Source organism: Penaeus japonicus, unplaced genomic scaffold (genome assembly GCF_977035675.1).
Source record: "Penaeus japonicus unplaced genomic scaffold, GWHDUDI00000001_assembly GWHDUDI00000024, whole genome shotgun sequence".
Classification (NCBI taxonomy): Eukaryota; Metazoa; Arthropoda; class Malacostraca; order Decapoda; family Penaeidae; genus Penaeus; species Penaeus japonicus.
This window is the reverse complement of record NW_028234426.1, coordinates 10,170,611-10,178,110: the sequence shown is the minus strand read 5'-3', so window position 1 is coordinate 10,178,110 and position 7,500 is coordinate 10,170,611. Positions and strand designations below refer to the sequence as shown.

At 41.2% G+C, this 7,500-nt stretch overlaps 1 protein-coding gene across 2 annotated transcripts in view; it reads right to left on the bottom strand.

The window, feature by feature from the left end:
- The window catches only part of LOC122255043 (uncharacterized), a 100,132-nt gene that overhangs the window by 61,028 nt on the left and 31,604 nt on the right, over nt 1–7,500 (bottom strand). Inside the window, exon 1 of one of the 2 annotated variants that reach the window (XM_086550670.1) lies at nt 6,987–7,072. The exons of the other annotated variant lie outside the window; for it this stretch is intronic. The gene's annotated coding sequence lies outside the window, so the exon portion shown is untranslated. Of the gene's footprint in view, nt 1–6,986; nt 7,073–7,500 lie in introns of those variants that run through there. 2 annotated transcript variants of the gene reach the window in all.

Below are 7,500 nucleotides of genomic sequence, written 5' to 3'. Positions count from 1 at the left end.
CAATAATAATAATAATAATAATAATAATAATAATAATAATAATAATAGTAATAATTTTATAAAACAAAAATGAAAATACTTATAATAATGAAGATGATAGTATAACAAACAACATTAATAGTAATAATAATAATAATAATAATAGAAATTGCAATAGCTTTCTTACTGATGATAATAAAAATTATAATAACATGCTAAAAGACTTCTAAAAAAAAAAAATAATAACGTCGTGATCAAGAAATGAACAAAGAAACAGACAATAACAACACCAACGGAAAAATGTGTATATAGATAATTTAAAATAATATGAAACACAGAATTACGCAATGGAATAATTACAAGAACAGCGATATTATCTTTCCCTAGTTAAATTCATTCAGCGTAAATGCTTAACCACTCCAAAGCATTCGTTAATCAGTCAGTAGAACGTGAGCACTTAAGATAACTGACGCTGGAAACTGGGTTACAATTCCTTTGTGCTTTTAAACGCCTTCTTCCCTGAGGTCGTTATTCTGTGCTTTCTCGTGAGGCGCGAAGACGGAGTCATGGAAAACCGCATTTTTACGAGGCGATATCTCCGCAGTGCGCCGTCTCTTCTCGTCCTCCTGGTGGCGGTACTCGGAATTACTGGCCCCCTGGTGACGGGATTCGGGATGACTAGTCCTCTGGTGGTGGGATTCGGAATTACTGGCCCCCTGGTGACGGGATTCGGAATGACTAGTCCTCTGGTGGTGGGATTCGGAATGACTAGTCCTCTGGTGGTGGGATTCGGAATGACTAGTCCTCTGGTGGTGGGATTCGGAATGACTGCCCCTCTGGTGGTGGGGTTTGGAATAATAGGACTACTGTTGGTTATTTGGAATGGCATGCTCATTCATAGTCGAATTCTAAGTGACAGATCCTCTGGTGGTGGGATTCGGAATGACTGGCCCTCTATCGGTGGGATTTGGAAAGACTGGCCCTCTTGCGGTCAGATTCAGAATAGTGAGTTTTTGGAATATCAGTCCTTTTTTTATATGAATTAAGGACTGAAAATGCATCGAATATCAGGATTAAAAGAACGGTCAGCCAACTTCTGAAAAAAAAAAAAACGATTTCAAACACAGAGTCGATAGAAGGCAGATCTAAAAATGAGAGCTTACAGTTGCAAAACGAGTCTATTTGATGATACGTCATCGGTTTGATCAATAAAATTAAGATAACTTCTGACTTGGCGCAGAAACTTGCTAAAGTGACTGGTTCTTGGGCTTTACTAAAACATACAAGGTTATCTGGTATTTTGTCTCTTAGGATCGGATATAAAATCCGTCTTTGGTAAGTTAATTTAAAAGTTAATTTCTTGAATCCCGACATCGATATATGTTCACACTCCAACACAGACTTGGCGCACAAACATCGTTCTTCTACGGTGCTATGAAGACACAACACTCAAATGCATATATATACATATATATATATTTATATATATATATATATATATATATATATATATATATATATATATATATATATATATATTATGTATATGTTATACATGTCATATATATATACATATATATATATGTATATATGTGTGTATATATATATATATATATAACATATATAATACATATATATACGATCTATACAGATAGATAGTGTGTGTTTGTGTTTATGAATATATATATATATATATATACATATATATATATATATAAATATATATATATATAAATGTATATATCACGATACTGAACCTCGGTATTCGACCAGTATCCGAATACCGCGTGACTCGGCAACTACCGACAGCCAACACATATAACAAACTCAGACGTCGTAAGATGTCCGTCTCTCGTGTTCTTTTCTTGTGATAAATCTTCACAAGGACTTCCTAAGTGTTGCACGCCCTTCCACCGGCGCGGCGAGGGGCGGAGGGTGGGGGGGGGGTGGGGGGGCGTTGATTAATGTTGACGGAAGACTAAAAAGAGGTTGAATGGGAAGAAAACTTAACGGTAGTGAAAATGAAGTTGAAAATTATAATGGCAATGAAGATCCTAAACGTGGAAAGTACACACGAAGGAAGTAAAGCACAAATGATGATAAAAGAAACGAGATAATCAAAACATTAAATTTACGTAATCATTCAAAAGCACTGCTGGCACTCCAAACATTGCTAATATTAAATTACCTCTGCAAGTAATAATAATAATGCCACTAACACCGCTTTTATTCCTATTACTAAATCCACAACTACTTTAATATGCTAATTGTTCTATCGCAACTAAAGCCAGTCGACTGGAAACTCCATCTCATTAGCATAGCCATTCTTGCTTCGTTTGTTTTCTTCGTTCTTCTCCCTTATTCATTTATCGCCTCCATTTAAGCACCAACTCCCCTGTGTCTCTCTCTGGCGTTCTCACTCTGTGTCTGTCTCTCCTTTCTCCTTCCCTCCGCCTCTTCCTATCTTCCTCCTACCCTTCCTTACTTTGCTCAATCCCTCCCTTCCCTTCTTCCCTCCCTCCCTCCCTTCTCTTCTTCATCTTTCTCTTTCCTCTTCTCCTTCTCTTGCTTTCTCATTCCTCCCTCTCTATGCTTCGGTCTCCCATTTCCTCTCATTCTTTCTCTCCCATCCTCTCTCTCTCTCTCTCTCTCTCTCTCTCTCTCTCTCTCTCTCTCTCTCTCTCTCTCTCTCTCTCTCCCTCTCCCTCCCTCTCCCTCTCCTTCTCCTTCTCCTTCTCCTTCTCCTTCTCCTTCTCCTTCTCCCTCTCCCTCTCCCTCTCCCTCTCCCTCTCCCTCTCCCTCTCCCCCCCCCCCTTTCAGCGCGTGTTCTTCCTCCCTTTTAAACCGCACGTGTGTTGGAGTAGCGCTACCGCCCTGGCGTAACGGTCTCTGAACAGTCAGTCATTCCACCTGAAGAAACGCCGGCGTAGGTTCTTGGAGAGGGGAAGAGGGGAGTAAGAAGAAACGAGAAAGTAATGAACAGGGGTGTAAAGTAAAGGGATGAATAAACGATTGAATAGATCACCAAAGAGGAGATGATAACAGTTTGGAAAATAATAAACACTATGACCTTAAGGCGAAGATCCAAGTTTCGAAAATTGTTTCAACGAACCTATTACTGCGTATAGATTTTTTCTTCTTCTTCTTCCTTGGCAACAAGAGGCAACAAAAAAGATAAAACGAATGAATAAATAAATAAATAAAACGACCGAAGGAAGAGAGAGAAACCCAAGACATGTCCGAGAAAGGAAGTCACTCACGAGATTACTCTACTTACCCAGCCATGCATCTTTGGATTCTCACGGTGGGGGCGAGGTGAGAAAAAGGGGATTTCAACACTACAGTAGGTTGTAATCCTCTTTTGGCTACTGACTTACGCGCGAATGTCCGCGTTGTTTACACACATTTGTGCACGTACACATATGCATACACGGGTATACGAAAACATACATATATCTAGGTATCAAATTATTCATCGGATTATGTATGTATGTATGCTTGTATGTATTTATGCAGGTATATGTGTATGTCCATGTGTGTGCATACATACATACACACACACACACACACACACACATATATATATATATATATATATATATATATATATATATATATATATATATATAGAGAGAGAGAGAGAGAGAGAGAGAGAGAGAGAGAGAGAGAACGAGAAAAAGAGATACATAAACAAACAAACAGACAGACAAAGACGAAGTACACCATGTAAACCCAATATCATCACATCATTCATCTCGCAATGCAATAAGGCAGGTACATCATCGTGAACCGTGAAGAAAATTTATCGCATTTGCAATATACGAAGGTTATGCAATAAGACAGAAATCAGAAGTGCAACAATCTCTTGCGAAAGGGATTATTAAAGCGAGCTCCGTGATACTCTCTGGCAAGTTGCAGTGATAACGATAACAAGGCTATTGATATCAATAACAATAATGATAACGATAATGGTAATAACAATGACGATATTAATAACATCGCCACCATCAATAACAATAATGATAACGATAACAGAAACAATAATAATAATAACGATAATAACATAGTATTTACAACAATAAGAATCAACAATAACAATAACAAACAGTAAAGCCAATGACAACAATGATACGAACGATAATAATAACAACAAAGGATAACAACAATAAAAATACAAAAAAAAAAAAAAATCACACCAAAAGAAACAACAATAAGAGAAAACAAAGCGAAAAAAATAGAGAAACAGAGAAATAAAAGAGAAATAAAAAAAGAAATAAAACAGAAAGAAAAAGAAAAGGCCGGATTGAATTCATTTATTGCAGATTTTCCCTTCCGGTCGCCGCGGGCTAACACGTGTAGGAAGCCACAGGTGCGATCCGGCAGCTGGGGGCGCTCGACTCGCTCGCTGGGGACCACTGCACTTCTTTCTCTCTTTGATCTTTCTCTCGCTGTCTCTCTTTGATATTCCTCTCTATGATCTTTCGCTGTCTCTCTCTGATATTCCTCTCTATGTTTCTTTCGCTGTCTCTCTCTGTTTCACTTCCTGTCTCTCTCTTTGATCTTTTTTTCTCTCTGTTTCACTTGCTGTCTCTCTTTGATCTTTCTTAATTTGTTTCACTTGCTATCTCTCTTTGATCTTTCTCTCTCTGTTTCTCTCGTTGTCTCTCTTTGGTCTTTTTCTCTCTGTTGCATTTGCTGTCTCTCTTTGATCTTTCTCTCTGTTTCACTTGCTGTCTCTCTTTGATCTTTCTCTCTGTTTCACTTGCTGTCTCTCTTTGATCTTTCTCTCTGTTTCACTTGCTGTCTCTCTTTGATCTTTCTCTCTCTGTTAGATTTGCTGTCTCTCTTTGATCTTTCTCTCTATGTGTCTCTCGTTGGTTCTCTTTGATCTTTCTCATCCTCTATCTTATGTTTCTCTTCTCTCTCTCTCTCTCTCTCTCTAAATTTTGTTTTCTTACATTTTATCACGATTAACAGTGCACATACTCTATATTACTTTCTTATTAAGAGAGGTTTATCTAACCTTAACCAGTCAAAACACTTATTAATATGCGACGTTGAGAAATCATTAAAAATATAAATTCATACAAATTCATACAGTTATCCGGGGTCTCTCTCTCTCTCTCTCTCTCTCTCTCTCTCTCTCTCTCTCTCTCTCTCTCTCTCTCTCTCTCTCTCTCTCTCTCTCTGTATTTTTTTTCTCTTTCTGTTTCCCCATTCCACTATCCCTCCTTCTCCATATTTCTCTTCTACACACTCTTGTTCTATCCATCTTACAGACACCGGAAGTGAAATATCTCCCACTACCTTCCCGTTGAACCTCGACCCTCTTCGTTGACTCCCCTCTTACTCCCCACCCTTTTCCCCCACCCTCCCTCCTTCCCCTCGAGATCCCCGCTTATCATTCTCCCCACCCCTTTTTCCTCTCTCTTTCTCTCTCGCTTGCTCTTGTTCTTGTTCTTACTCTCGCTCTCTCTTTCTCTCCTTCTTCCCTACTCTCCTTCCTTCCTTCCTTCTCTCCTTCCCCTCGAATCCCCCTCCACCACCCTTCCCTCCCTCCTCCACCTACCCTCCAATGCTGTCGCACACATATCCGTACATCGCGAAGTGTACACTACATAAATCCTGTTCTTGCGGTCTCTTAATAACGTCATTATCTCCGGAGGTTTGTCTGTTACACTCGGCAGATGTGGCTTACGAGAGGACGAATAAGGAGGGGGAGGGGAGGGGAGGGGAAGTCTAATTGGAAAGGAGGGGGAGGTGGAGAGGGAGGAGGAAGGATCTTGTTGGGTAGGGAGATGGAGGAGGAGGACGAGGAGGAGGAGGAGGAGGAGGAGTAGGAGGAGGAGGAGGAGGAGGAGGAGGAGGAGGAGGAGTAGGAGTAGGAGGAGGAGGAAGAGGAGGAGGAGGGGGGGGTGTACATGGGGCTATTACAAATACACATAGGCGAGAACAAATACTTGCAAACACGCCAATTTGCGAGTGTGTACATTCAACGTATTCGGTTCGTCCGAGCGACTGAAGCCTCGAAACACCTTTATGTAGGATGTGTTATATGGTTCTTGAGACACTATTCGGAACGTGCTCGAATAAACGCTGTATGCTCGTAGATGCTTCGGGTTCCTTCAAACGGGAGCACTTCACACTTTCTAGTATTGGTTTTACTTCTCTTCCTTATCTTTCTACGCCTTCCCTCTTCTTCTTTATCTGTGATTGTCGTCTTCCTCTTCTTCGGGTCTGTGTCCTCGTTTACTGCGGGTTTCTCCACTTCCACTTCCATCTCTACCAACATCCCGCTTCTTATTCGGTCATCAACTCCACTTCTTACTCCACCTTCAACTTCCTCCTCCTCCGCTTCCATCAATTCCACTCTCTCGTCCACCTCTACCTCCACCTCCACTTTCTCCCCAAATACAACCATCGCTTCCACTTCTACCCCCAATAACACTTCCCCCCCCCGCCCCACTTCTACAACCTCTTCCACCTCCACTTCCAGCTCCGCCCAACAAGCACCTACAAGGTCACGTGATCTTCAAGGAGTCACAACAATAGTCTCGTAGCCTCAAACCCCCACGGGCTACCCCCCACTTCCGCATGTAGCGTCAACGCCCCCTTTTCCTCTCTCTCTCTCTCTCTTGTTCTCTTTCTCTCTCTCTCTCTCTCTCTTGTTCTCTCTCTTGTGCTTTCTCTCTTTCTGTGCTTGCGCATTTGTGCGTGTTTGTGTGTTGTGAAGTGGAAGAGAGAGGTAATCTGTTCGACATTTTTACCCGTCATTCAGGTAAATGGATGCCTATTACTGATATATATTAGGAATAAAAGAAATGTTCTCTCAGCTCTTTTTTCATTTCTCCCTATCTTCATCGCCTCTCTCTCTCTCTCTCTCTCTCTCTCTCTCTCTCTCTCTCTCTCTCTCTCTCTCTCTCTCTTTCTCTATCTCTCTCTCTCTCTTTCTCTATCTCTCTCTCTCTCTCTCATATCCCCAACTTCATGTCTTCATCTTTTCTCACCTTGTCTTTGCGACATATGATGCGACTCCGTTCTTGTAACTTCTTCCTCTGAATCCGACTGAATCCGCTCGAAACACTCACCCTGCTGAGAGAAAAGAATACAATCAAATATTCATATTTACGTATTTAGAATTTATCCATATATTATTCTACATGCAAAATCGATTAAAATAAACCCTGTTTTCCTTCATATTTGGAAAAAAACGGTATATAAAAACGGAAGATAAGAACGCGGAGACGTAATGACGAATGGCAAATAACAGTCCACGAACGATACAAATGTCATCCGGATTTATCATGTTAACCTCTCACCCCTACCTCTCCCCTTCCCCCCTCCTCCTTAATCCTCCCTACACCCCCCACCCCAGCCCAATACCTTATCTCTCGCCCTCCACCCCCTTACCTGTACCCCCTCACCCCTTCCTACCTCCTTCCTCATTCCCCCTCCCCCCCACCCCTCCCCCGCCGTCTCAGTCACGAAAACAATCGGCATTATATTAGAGGAAAGAAGACG